Raw genomic sequence first — 13745 nt, forward strand, 5'->3', positions numbered from 1 at the left:
TGATATTGTTACCCATTAACAAAATATCATCTACGTATAGTACAAGAAATACCAACACGTTTCCGTTACACTTCTTGTATACACAAGACTCATCCGGACACTGAATAAATCCATATGACTGGATTACTTCATTAAACTGGATGTTCCAAGATCTTGAAGCTTGCTTCAGTCCATAAATGAACCGATTGAGCTTGCACACTAGATGCTCTTTGCCTTTTTCAATGAACCCTTCTGGTTGCTTCATATGGATGTTTTCTTCAAGACTTCCGTTAAGGAATGCTATCTTGACATCCATTTGCCAAATCTCATAATCCATATAAGCAGTAATGGATAAGAGTATCCGGATAGACTTCAGCATAGCTACTGGCAAAAAAGTCTTCTCATAATCGATTCCCTTTTTCTGAGTATACCCTTTTGCAACAAGTCTTGTTTTGAAGGTTTCTACTTTCCCGTTTATCCCTCTTTTCCTTTTGTAGATCCATTTGCATCAAACGGCTTTTACACCATCTGGTGGTTCTACAAGCTCCCAGACTTTATTAGAATACATAGATTCTATTTCAGAATTCATTGTCTTTTGCCAAGATACTGCATCTTTATCTTGGAGTGCTTCGTCATATGTCCGGGGATCAGGTTCATGTTTACCTGGGATCAAGTCCGAAGACTCTCCAAAAAACATGAATCTTTCAGGTTGCCTTACAACCCTCCCACTACGATGAGGCACTGTCTCTGGTTGTGTATCATGTGTAACACGTGTTGCAGTCTCTTGTGGTACTTCATCTTGTACTGCTGGTATTAAGGTAGACGTATCCTCTCTTATTTCTTCTAGAACAATTTCACTCATGGGCTTATGATTCATTACATAATCTTCTTCTAAAAATTGAGCATTGGTGCTAACAATGATCTTCTGATTTTTAGGATTATAAAACAAGCCACCTTTCGTTCCCTTAGGATATCCAACAAACAGATAAACTTCTGTACGTGATTCCAACTTGTCAGTATCTCCCTTCAGCACATGTGCTGGACTACCCCATATCCGGATATGATTCAGACTAGGCTTACGCCCATTGCATAATTCCATGGGAGTAGAAGGAACTATTTTAGAAGGTATCATATTCAGAATGTACACTGCTATTTCCAGAGCATTCCCTAAAACGAATTTGGTAATTCTGAATAATTCATCATCGATCTAACCATTTCCATAAGACTCCTATTCCTTCATTCTGCCACACCATTCTGTTGGGGTGTACCAGGTGCAGACAATTGGGATTGAATCTCAACTTCTGATAAGTAATTTCTAAACTCTCCAAAGAGGTATTCACTACCACGGTCAGACTGTAGTGTCTTGATACTTTTACCAAGACGTTTCTCCACATCAGCCCTATATTCTTTGAACTTATCAAAGCATTCAGACTTGTGACGCATCAAGTAAATGTATCCATATCTTGAATAATCATCTATAAAGGAGACGAAATATTCATAACCACCTCTTGCCTGGATAGACATAGGACTACACAAATTAGAATGAACCAGTTCTAACACATCTTTGGCTCTATACCCCTTGGCCTTAAAAGGTTTCTTGGTCATTTTACCTTCCAAGCAAGATTCACAGGTTGGAAAATTTTCCAACTCTAATGTACCCAAGAGTCCATCGGCTATAAGCCTTTGAATCCTACTTAAGTTAATATGACCAAGCCTTAGATGCCAAAGATATGTTTGGTTCATCTCCAAAGGTTCTTTTCTCTTATTAGAGTTAGAAGATGTGTTATTAATTTCCATTTGTTGCTTTATGGGAGAAATTGGATTTAATGTATATAAATTGCCAACCAATGCACCAGAACAGATAATAACTCTATTTCTCTTTATAACTACATTGTTACTGAAAGAAACAGAATATCCATCCAAATACAGTTTAGAAACTGAAATTAAATTCTTTCTAAAACTGGGTACATAAAGACAATTTCTTAAAACCAAACTTCTATTCCTAAAAGGTAAGTAGACGTCTCCCACTGCAACAGCTGCCACCTTAGTAGCATTGCCCATGTATATGGTTATCTCTCCTTCAAATAGTTGTCGGGTTTCCTGGAACCCCTGCAAAGAATTGCAGACATGATCAGTGGCTCCTGTATCTACACACCAGGTGCTGGTAGATAACACCGCTAAACATGTTTCAACTACTAGAGCATGAGATATACCTTTATTGTTCTGATTCCTATGAAGACAGTCTGCCTTCCAATGTCCTGACTGCTTGCAGATGAAGCACTTGCCCTTCGGCTTCTTCATTCCAGCTTTTTGTCTTGTACCCTGAGGTTTATTCACCTTCTTTGCTGAAGACCTGTTTCTTCTTCTTCTTGCCTTTCGACTTAAAAGTAGAACCATTTTCAGCATAGTAAATCTGAGAACTGTGACGAAATATACCTTCTGCTGCTTGTAATTCTGTCAGAAGTTCCGCCAACGTATACTCCCTTTTATTCATGTTATAGTTCAGGCGGAACTGCTCAAAACTTCTTGGTTGCATTTGGAGAATTATATCGACCTGAGTTTCCCTATCGATATCACCTCCAAGGACTTGTATTTCGTTCAAATAAGCAATCATTTTAAGGATATGATCCCTTACGGGTGTCCCCTCTGACATGGTGGCTGTCATTAACTTTCTTATTGCCTCTTGCCTAGCAGTCCGACTCTGGTGCTCAAAGAATTCTTTGAGATTGTTCATTATATCATAAACAGTTGATAAATCTTGATGCTGATGTTGCAATACATTTGAGATTGAAGCCAAAATGTAACACCACGTCATCTCATCTGCTTTTACCCATTTCTTATGATACTCAATCTCCTCTGAGGTAGAGTCACCATTAGGTGTATCTTGACATACCTCTGTCAGTACAAACTTATAGCTTTCAGCAGTTAAGACAATGCCCAGGTTTCTTTTCCAATCTATATAGTTGGGACCAGTAAGTCTATTCTCTTTTAGAATAATGGCCAGTGGGTTGAAAGTCATCCTAAGAATCACAAAATAAATTTTGGTCAGGACTCTAAATTTAGAAGAATATTGATTCCTCGAACAATACTATTTAAATTTACCAACACCTCAAAACACTGTGAATATTGCATGCCACGTTAGTGTGGACGTATACAAATTCAACATTTGTAAAAGGAGGGTGTAACCCATTAATTTTATTATCGTATCATCCTAACTTTATGACAAATAAAATTAATAGTTGGTTTTCCTTTGGTCACACAAAACAATAGCAGTGACTCCGTTGGGGAGGATACTATTGAATACGTCTAAGTGTATACCATTACTTGATACTTAGTCCATTAAATAAGATTGTGGCCCTTCAGTTGGAGAAGATCACACGCTCCTAAATAATTTCCAATAACCATCCATAAAGGAAGTTTGATCTAGTGATCCACAACAAACCCATCTGTTGTGGAGGGAGGCACTCAGAGCCAACACGCAAGCTTGTTGCATCACTTACAAACCAGTAATGGAGACCGTGGAATTTATTAAAATCCCTCTCCTACTTAGTTATTTAAAATTGAGGATTTTAACCTATGCTAGCATACATCACATGCACACATATATCACAGTAAATAAAAACAATAAATATGGAAATTAATTTTCCAACTATTATGACCTTTTCCATCACTGTCTTCATTATGCTCCCACCCTAGCTGCTGCCATCTTTAGCCACCGCTATCGGGTTGAGTTGTCGTATCTATCTTGCTTCTTATTCCGCTGCGCCTCTGGTCCTCCAAAAGCACCACGCCTCGCAAAGATATAATCCGCGACAAATATAGAATTTTACAAATATCGATACTATATTCCATAAAGGAATGTACATATATTCTAGATCGATCAAAAATAAAATTCTAAAAATAATATAGCTCCTTCTGTATTTGATACATGCAATCATGCACACAAAATAATATCCTTGACATGCCCAAGGGTCCAATCACACACAATATCTAAATGCCATAATAGTTGGAGCCTACAACCACAAAATTAGCACATCCTACTATTATCCTGCCTAAATTATGTATGACATGTGCATAACTAATTTGAAAACCAAAACACACAGAGGCAAACCCTAGCTATGGTACCAATTGTTGGTTAGTCCTAGGAAAATCGTACCAGTTCCACTGTACAAAAATTTTGTACAAGTGTCAAAGCTTTCCTTAAATAACCTATTGTGTTCTTTAGAAGTTAAATTAAGAATCGCAAACGGAACTTAACATTATTGATTCCAAATTTAACTTATCTGTTCTTAATAGTTTAGATTTGGATCGCAAGCGGAACTTAACACTATTGATCCAAATCCACCTACGTTATAAATTCAATAAAATATTAATTTCTAAAATTGGCTTCCAGGTTAAACATGGAGAGGCACAAGGCCTTCTCGGATATGGGAGCAACCACCACTTCCTAGACAAAGCCTTTTAAGGAAAGCTAATATTTAATTTCCTTATATAACTCTAGGTTTAACCAAAAGGAACAATCGAATCACAAATTTGAAAAACAAAGAAAAACACAAACACGAATTACTAATTCAAAAAACTAGATCTAATTCCTCTTGTGTTTGGAATTCTTACAAAGAAAAATAACTAGTATGATACGGAAGAAAAATACTAGTTATACCTTCTCTTTGTATGCTAATGACCTCGAGATCTTCTGTCGTATTCCTCGCCTCGCCTTGGACGTCGTGTGGGCGACGATCCTCCAAGATGAATACCACCCAAAAGAGATTCTCCTCCTTCTCAAACTTTCAGCCACCAACACCACAAAAGAAAAGAGAGCAAATGGAGAAGAAAGTGAGAGAGGGCCGACCACTAAGAGAGTCTCCACCAAGAGAATAAGAGTTGTATCTCATGAGGCCTCCTCACTCCTTCTTTTATATTACTTGTCCAAGGCAAATAAGGGAAGAATTTTTACAAAAATTAAAATCTTCCTCTAGTTTTTCCTTTTTATTTTTCCGTTTCTTTCCTCTTGATTGAATCAATCACCAAATATTAATTGGATGATGATTTAATTTTATTTATTTTGGCCGGCCCCTTGCTTGGCCACCAAGCAAGGGTGGCCGGCCACATCATCAAGGGGAAGGAAAATCTTTTTTATAAAATTTTATAAAAGAAGAAATCCTCCTATAAAATTTTACATGCTCTCTTTCCTAAAGTGGATATTAAAAAGGAAAGTTTTAAAAATTAAAACCATGTTTTAAAATTTAAAACTTCTCTTATAAAATTTCCTTTTTAAACGTGAATAGAAAATTTTAATTTTAAAATTTCTCTTCCTTTTTTTTCTAAAACCATGAGGATGGTTAAAAAAGAAAAGTTTTAAAAACTTTTAAAACTCTCTATTAAACCATGTGACCTAATTCAAATAAGGAAAGTTTTAAAATTAAAATCTCTCTTTTAAAACTTATAATTTTCTACAAAGAGAAAATTTTAAAAATTCAAAACACCTCTCCTTGTTTGAATTAATGTGGTCGGCCTCCTTTTGCTTGGGCACCAAGCAAGGGGCCGTCCCCTTAAGAGGATATGGTGGCCGGCCAATGCTTGGTCACCAAGCAATGGGCCGACCTCCTTTATTGGACACCAAGAAGGGTTTTTAATGAGTGGTTTATGAGGCACTAAAGAGGCTACGACAGGGACCTAGAGGAGAAATTAGTTTTAGCCTTCCGATGAGCTTGAGTATCCCATGTTCGCTCCGAACACACAACTCAAGTTCATCAACAATAACTCATTCCACTAGAGAGTTATTGTTGCACTACCACACCAATCCCAAATTACATTTATGGGCTTCTTCTTATCATGAGTATGTTAGTCTCCCTGTATTTAAGATAACGAATGTCCACTAATTAAGTAAGTTACTGACAACTCACTTAATTAATATCTAGCTCCAAGAGTAGTACCACTCAACTTCATTGTCATGTCGGACTAAGTCCACTTGCAGGGTTTAACATGACAATCCTTATGAGCTCCTCTTGGGGACATTCTCAACCTAGATTACTAGGACACAGTTTCGTTCTATAATGAACAACACAACTATAAGTAATATCATTTCCCAACTTATTGGGCCTATTGATTTATCAAGCTAAATCTCACCCTTTGATAAGTTAAAGAAATAAATACTAAATATATGTGCTTGTTATTATATTAGGATTAAGAGTACACATACTTCATAATAACTAAGGTTTAGTTCTTTTATTAAGTCAGTATAAAAAGAACTTACCTAAAATGGTCCTACTCAATACACTTAGAGTGTAATTTATTAGTCAAGATAAACTAATACCTAATTACACTATAACTATTCCGATGGTTTGTTCCTTTCCATCTTAGTCGTGAGCAACTATTTATAATTTATAAAGAGCTGATAACATGATCTTCTGTGTGTGACACCACACACCATGTTATCTACTTTATAAATTAATTGAACAACTATATTCAACAAATAAATATAGACATTTGATCAATGTGATTCTTTTATTTCAAAAATAGATGTTTATAAAAGCTAGGCTTTTAGTATATACTCTAACAGTAGGACCATTTGAGGTTGTTCCTTTTATACTGACTGCATAAAAAAATAGAACCTCTGTTATTATGAATGTGCGTACTATTAATCCGATATAATAACAAGCATATGTACTTAGTATTTATTTCTTTAATTTATCAAATGGTGAGATATATTCGTTAAATCAATAGGCCCGATAAGTTGGGAAATAATATTATTTATATGGTGTTTTGTTGATTATAGAAGGAAACTGTGTCCTATTTATTAGGATGATGATGTCCCCTTGAGGAGCTCATAAGGATTGTCATGTAAACTTTGCAGGTGGACTTAGTTCCGACATGACAATAAAGTTAAGTGGTACTACTCTTGGAGCAAGATATTAATTAAGTGAGTTGTCAGTAACTCATTTAATTAATGGACATTCGATATCTTAAACATAGGGAGATTAACGCGCTCATGGTAAGAAAGAGCTCATAATATAATATGAGATTGGTGTGGTAGTTCAATAATAACTCTTTAGTGGTATGAGTTATTATTGATGAACTTGAGTTGAGTGTTCAGGTTGAACACATGAAGCTCAAGCTCATTAGGAGGCCAAAACCAATTCCTCCTCTAGGTCCCTGTTACAGCCTCTATGTATAAAGCCTCGCATCCACCCAAGTCATCCTTATGGCCGGCCACATCCTTCCTTGGTGCCCAAGCAAGGGGTCGGCTACCCCTTGCTTGGTGCCCAAGCAAGGGGTCGACCAAGATGGGTTTAAAAGTGGCTTTAATTTTTTAAATCTTTCTTTTTGTAGCCATCTACAATGTTTTAAAAGAGAGATTTTAAATTTTAAAAACTTTCCTTTTTTGAAATCATCCACATGGTTTTAAAAGAGAGTTTTAAATTTAAAAAATCTTTCCTTTTGTAGCCATCTACAATGGTTTAAAAGAGAGATTTTATTTTTGTTAAAACTTTCCTTTTTGTAACCATGATTTAAAATAGAGGTTTTAATTTTAAAAATCTTTCCTTTTTTAGCCATCTACAATGTTTAAAAGATGGATTTTTAATTTTAAAACTTTCCTTTTGTCGCAATCCACAATAGGAAATTTAAAAGAGAGATTTTAATTATTGTTAAAATCTTTCCTTTTTTTGCCATTACCAAGGATTATAAAAGAGGTTAGATTGTGCCTTAGAAGAAATAATCATCTACACAATTTCTATTCCTCTTCTATTCTCCTTGTGGTTGACCCCCTCATATTCTTATTCTCCCCTTGCTTTCTCACCTAAGGCCGACGACATCAAGAGGCTTCAACCATCTTGTGGTCGGCGGGTTGCAAGGAAGAAAGGAGAACAAGAAGTGGTGTTCCTAGCTTTGATCCCTTGGTGCTCGAAAGTCTTGGAAGAAAGAAGGACTTGGGTGGTTTTTGCGTCTTGGTAGATCGTCGCCCACACGACGTCTAAGAGGAGGAGAGGAATACAACAGAAGATCAAGAGGTCTTTAAGCTACAAAGAAAGGTATAACTAGTTAATTATTTTCGCTGTGTACTAGTTTATTTTTCCTTTGTATGGATCCTGAAGTACCAACATAAGAGGCAAGCGATCTTGTGATCTGATTGAGGTCTCTGTAGTTTAACCTAGGGTTTACTGTAAGGAGTTTAAATATTCAATTTCTTTGAAAGGCTTTGACTAGAAAGTGGTGGATGATCCCATACCCAAGAAGGTCGAGTGCCTTGCCAACGACCTGGAAGCCAATCCTTGAAATAGATATTTAATCAACTTCTGTAATATGGTTTAACTTTTGATGAACACATGGGTTGAACTTGGATTAATAATGTTAAGTTTCGTTTGCAATCCAAGTTTAACTTCTGAAAAACACATGGTTGCTAGGAAAAAGTTCTATGCTTGTACAAATTTTTGTACAGGGGAAACAGAACCGAATTCCGAGTAGCACCAACAACTAGAAGAGAGACAATAGTGTTAAAGATAAATAAAAGAGAAACATGTATAGGCCAAATATCTCTTAACACCAACTAGAACCTAAGCAACATGCCTAAACATCATCACTAGAAGGAGGAAGAGGGGTCCGGTAAGATAAATCCGAGCACTGCATCATCTTGTGCATCTCGATCTGACACTGCTGAGAGGTGGGCCAATCCTGTTAGAAACCATGAACCTCCTGAAACCCCTGACGAATTATCTCCTCCTATCGAGTCAATCGATCCTCTACGGTCATAGGATCAGGAGTTGGAGCTGGAATATCCACCTCCTCATCGTCAGAGTCCTCTGCAACCTGACCGCGGCAGACCATCACTCCCTAGCATCTCTCAAATCCTTCTAGAGATAGTTGTCGACACCTGATCTGATCATAATCCTTAGACAACTGATGTTGTTGGCCCCTAGTGACATCTATACCTCTAGATGCGAAAAATAATGTCAGTATGTGGCAAAATGGCATGTATAACTTCCCCTGGATAGGGCTAGAGAAATGTAATATGAACTTAAAGACCTATAGATCGATGTCAATATCTACCCTCTATTCTAAGGCATACATCAGAACCAGATGGGGTAGCCTAATCTTGGCTTGCCCTTTAGTGATAATAGGTAAGATACATGCAATGACAATTTTGTAGAGAATGTTACTGTGGGCGGACATATGCATAGCATCAAAGATGCGCTTCAGTGGAGCCCAAAGAGCATTGAAGTAATACTGATGGATCACCTTGACCGAAAGATGAGAAAATAAATTAGTAAAAGGCTCCACAATAGTAGAAAAGCATGTGAATGTGCTATCCGAACCTCTACATCCTAAGAATGGCTGGAGAATGCTAGGAGTGAACTCAATATCTATCCCTCCAACATGAGACACCCATGCCCGATTAGTACTGCTGCTAGGATGCAAGTTATTGTAGAATTCCCTACGCAGATCTAAATTGACTGTATGCGTGCAATGAACCCACCTATCTAATCTGAAATACATGATTATCTCCATTATGTCAGGAATATCTCAGTAAAATATGTTTGGTTGAGATACCAATAATTCATTATAAAAAAGTTGGTATTTGCAAACCGTTGTCTTTTGACCTTGGAATGAAACCGATCTATCGAAGGGATTGGGGCGGACGGCTGGGAGGTTCCCTCTCTAGCCCTACGCTTTTGCCTAAACCTAGACATGCAAATGTAATGTAAATGTATCCAGTATGAACCCGATCGGAGGAGTGAAACAAGGTAGACATACAAAGAAGAAAGATTAGTCTAAAAATCACAACGAAATTGAGAGATATTGGTGAGAAATCGTTACCTTCATTCCATTTCCACCAAATTTGAAAGATTAGGGAAGAAGAGATGAGTTGGCAACCAAAAACCACAGCCTCGTAGTGTCTCGGATGCCTACAGTGCCGAGAAGCAAACAGGAAACCAAAAATCGGCAAGGAAGGAAATAGGTGGTGGATCAAAAATGTAGAGGGGTTTTAGGTGGTCGGAGGTGACTAGAGGTGGTGAGGAGAATCTTTAGATCCCGGGTAACAGCAGGCGGTTGGAGGAACTAGGGTTTCCATAGAGCCGCCTATTGCACGCAGGGTTATAAAAATGCAATTACCAGTTGACTGATGTAACTATCAGTTGATTGGTACTCGAAACAAAAACTCGCAAAACCCTCTATTCGTAAAAATTACTATTACTAGTCGACTGGTATCTGCACCAGTCGACTGATACCTTATATCAACCTAATTATGTAAATGGAATAGATTTCAAAAATTTACCAAGAATTCTATGGACCTCCAAAAATCTCCAAACTTTGTGGAGAGGTCTGTTTTATCAGTGTCTACGTGGTGAAATTATATTTAAAGATATATATGTCTTGGATTCTAAGGTTGACACAAAGTTTTAAAACTAGCTAAGTGATGTAGCATATCCTTGATCGAAAGTCCTAGTCTTGACTTCCTTATGATTTCTCCATTTATATTAGAGTATAATGGATTTCTTGCATTTATTTGTATGGTATTTATGCAACTCATCTTAATTCACATGAAATAAGGGATGATTCATAATTTGCAAGAACCTTGTGTCATTGAATTAAATTTTCAATCATGTTCAAGGAGCTATGTACACATTAATTTTGCACAAGTCTTCCTAATGATTGGTCCAATGAAGGATTAATGTCGCTATATGTCATATTGACTCAAAGTAATGTATCATAACTAATATGATGAGCCAAATGCATCATCTTAACATCTCACATAATTTCTAAATGAAGAAATACACAAACAAGGTTTCCTAGGTCTTGTGTGAGATGCATTGAGGTATATTCTTGAGTCTTAGAATATGGGATCATGCAAGGCTATAGCCATTATTCTACAAAGCACATACCAAGTTCTCTCCTAAGAGAGGTAAACTCTGCTTTGCGTAGTGGTTTGGTAAATATGTCGACAAAATTTGACTTAGATTCAACATAATTTAGTACAATCTCTCCTCTTGCCACATGATCTATAATAAGGTGGTGCTTCGCCCCCAAGGCGTAGCGTAGACGGTGGGTGCATGGTATCTCTGGCGTAATGGCCAGGGGTCGATTCTCAGGAACTAACGACCTGTGGTTTACCCCACCATGCACCTATAGCCTATGTACCTGCATTGAACCTCCCTCCATATCCATGGGGCCGACACTAGGGGGACCGCTAAGGTAGCGGATCTACCTTTTTATAATAAAGTGGCGCTTCACTTCAATGTGCTTTGTATAAGAATGATGCACCAGATTTTTGGATAAGTTGATGGTGCTTACATTATCACACAATACCTTAACTTTAGAGTAGTGAAGTGGTGTCAACCATTTTGCATGTCACGTGACACTCCAAATTAATAAAGATTGGAACTCATTGTAATTAAAGTAATCACATGTAGTAAGGAGTCCCAAGTCGTATTTTTCCAAGGGCTAACTAGTAAATGTGTGAATTCTAGAATTGGTTCCAATCAAATTATTACATCAACAAAATCAATTAAGTTCATCCTTTGACTTACAAATCAACTTGTCCTCATCTAATGCATTCAAGAATAGAATTAAAGAATTATTCACCATCACAATCAAAGTAAACACTTAAACACTACATTTTCAATTCTCAAACATATTCTACAATGCCAAACAAAGATGAATAATAAAGACATTTTGTGATCATTCCAATATCAACTTCAGCGCAGTACCCTAAAGTTTAAGAATCAAATCAACTCTAATAAAGGAAAACCAAATTAGTAGCTAGACATTCAAAACAAAACTCTAGATAAGCTCTTGTTAGTGACTAAACATTAGCTAGCTTAACCTAAAATTAAGAACACAAAATAAGAAATAGATTGCAAACTGAATTAGTAGCTTAACATGGGTGGAGTTACTGAAATTTGAAGAAATCAGAAATGCAAGTAAACAGAATTGAATTGCAAATAAGAAGATCTAGTAACAAAACTAAAACTAGAATTCATAAATTGCAAGATTTAAATCTAAACCATCTCTACCCAAATCTACTCTTCTAATGAGTCTTCCCTTGCCGTCACACAAGGAATCTGAATGGTGAAGGAGCTCTCGATCACTGACTCAGTACCATCTCGTCCAGCACCGAAGAAATGCTTCCAGGAAAAGCTGGTGAAGATTAACACTGCCGAGCTTGAAATTTTGCAGATCTGAGGAATGCAGTCTCTGGATCGATGCTCTCTGATGGAGGCGAGCCACTGTCACCAAGGAATTCCTCCGATGATGGCTGAAATAGAGGAAATAATCGCACAGATCTGAGCTCCGGAGAGGAAATCGCCGGCGCGTGCAAAAGATCGAGACTTGGAAGCCAATGGATAGAAGCTCCAACGCCAACGAGAATCATTGAAAAGTAAATCTGGAGAAGGATGGGGAAGCTGCGGCGTCGCACGAAGAAGATGACACTGTGCTGGAAAATCGCGACGCCGAGCTCAGCTACTGTAGCTTCTCACGCGGGTTTTTAAACCTCCTCAGTTTTGATCGAACGGCTGAGGATCCTCGGTGCTTAATCAACGGTGAAAGTTTGCCCGAAATATGATCTGAAGGTACTGATGTTGATCTAGGGTCTGGATCTACCCTCCCGTAGGTCGGATCGATCAGATCATCACTGGATGGCCCAGATTTGCCCTGTCTTCAATGAACGACCCAGATTGTTTCGGCCTGGCTCAATGGCTAGATGAACTTAGATCTGGATCAAAACTTCTGGATCTTCATAAATGGCTCAGATCTACTCCCCATTAAGTTGGATCAGCCAGATCTTCAACGGATGGTCTAGATCTGTCCTATTCTTGATGAACGGCCCAAAACAACCCAAAGCTTGATCTTCTTGTTTGAACTCCGATTCGAGCCCAATTTCAGTCCAAATAGATCCAAATCCAAGATCCTTTGATGCCTACAAAATAATAAACAAATATTAGCATCAAATACCATGAAAATAGACTAATTTGCAATTAGGTTCAAAATCATATGCAATTATGATATATGGTGTAAATGTGAGATTAAGCTATAAAAAGATCATTAAAAATGTGCATTATGAATCAAGATAATATAGCCAAAATCATGGTTATCAACTGTTCATCGTGCAAAAGAACCCTTAAGAAAATGGATGCGAAGAAGTTGATGGTGCTTACATTATCACACAATACCTTAACTTTAGAGTAGTGAAGCTTATAATCTTCTAAAGTATGCATCATACAACGTAATTGAGCCACACAACTAACCATAGCTATATATTCGGCCTCGGTGGTAGACAAGGTAACACAAGGTTGCTTTCTAATACTCCAACTTACTAGAGAGGATCCAAGAAATTGACATCCACCGCTAGTACTTTTCCTATCTAATTTGCAACCCTCATAGTCAGAATCAGTGTACCCAATCAAGTTAAAATTTCTAGCCCTAGGGTACTAAAGACCTATATTAAGAGTGCTCTTGATGTGACTCAAGATTCTATTGAGTCCCTTGTTTAGTATTAGCCCTAGTACCAATTATGAGATAATTGATAAGGGCATTTTTTGTATCATATTTCACTTATTAATAAAATGTAAAGTTGGTTATTATATTTATTTTAGTTCAATGCTGATTGAATAAGTATAATAATATCTTTGGGTAGTAGGTTCTTATCTACAACACATTAATTGGTTGAATTCATTGTGAGATATTGTAGATATACAAAGAACACTGCTCTTAACTATTCGTAGTTAAGTATTAATATATTGTTGGTTAGTCCTAGGAAAATCGTACCA

Source organism: Zingiber officinale, chromosome 7A (genome assembly GCF_018446385.1).
Source record: "Zingiber officinale cultivar Zhangliang chromosome 7A, Zo_v1.1, whole genome shotgun sequence".
Classification (NCBI taxonomy): Eukaryota; Viridiplantae; Streptophyta; class Magnoliopsida; order Zingiberales; family Zingiberaceae; genus Zingiber; species Zingiber officinale.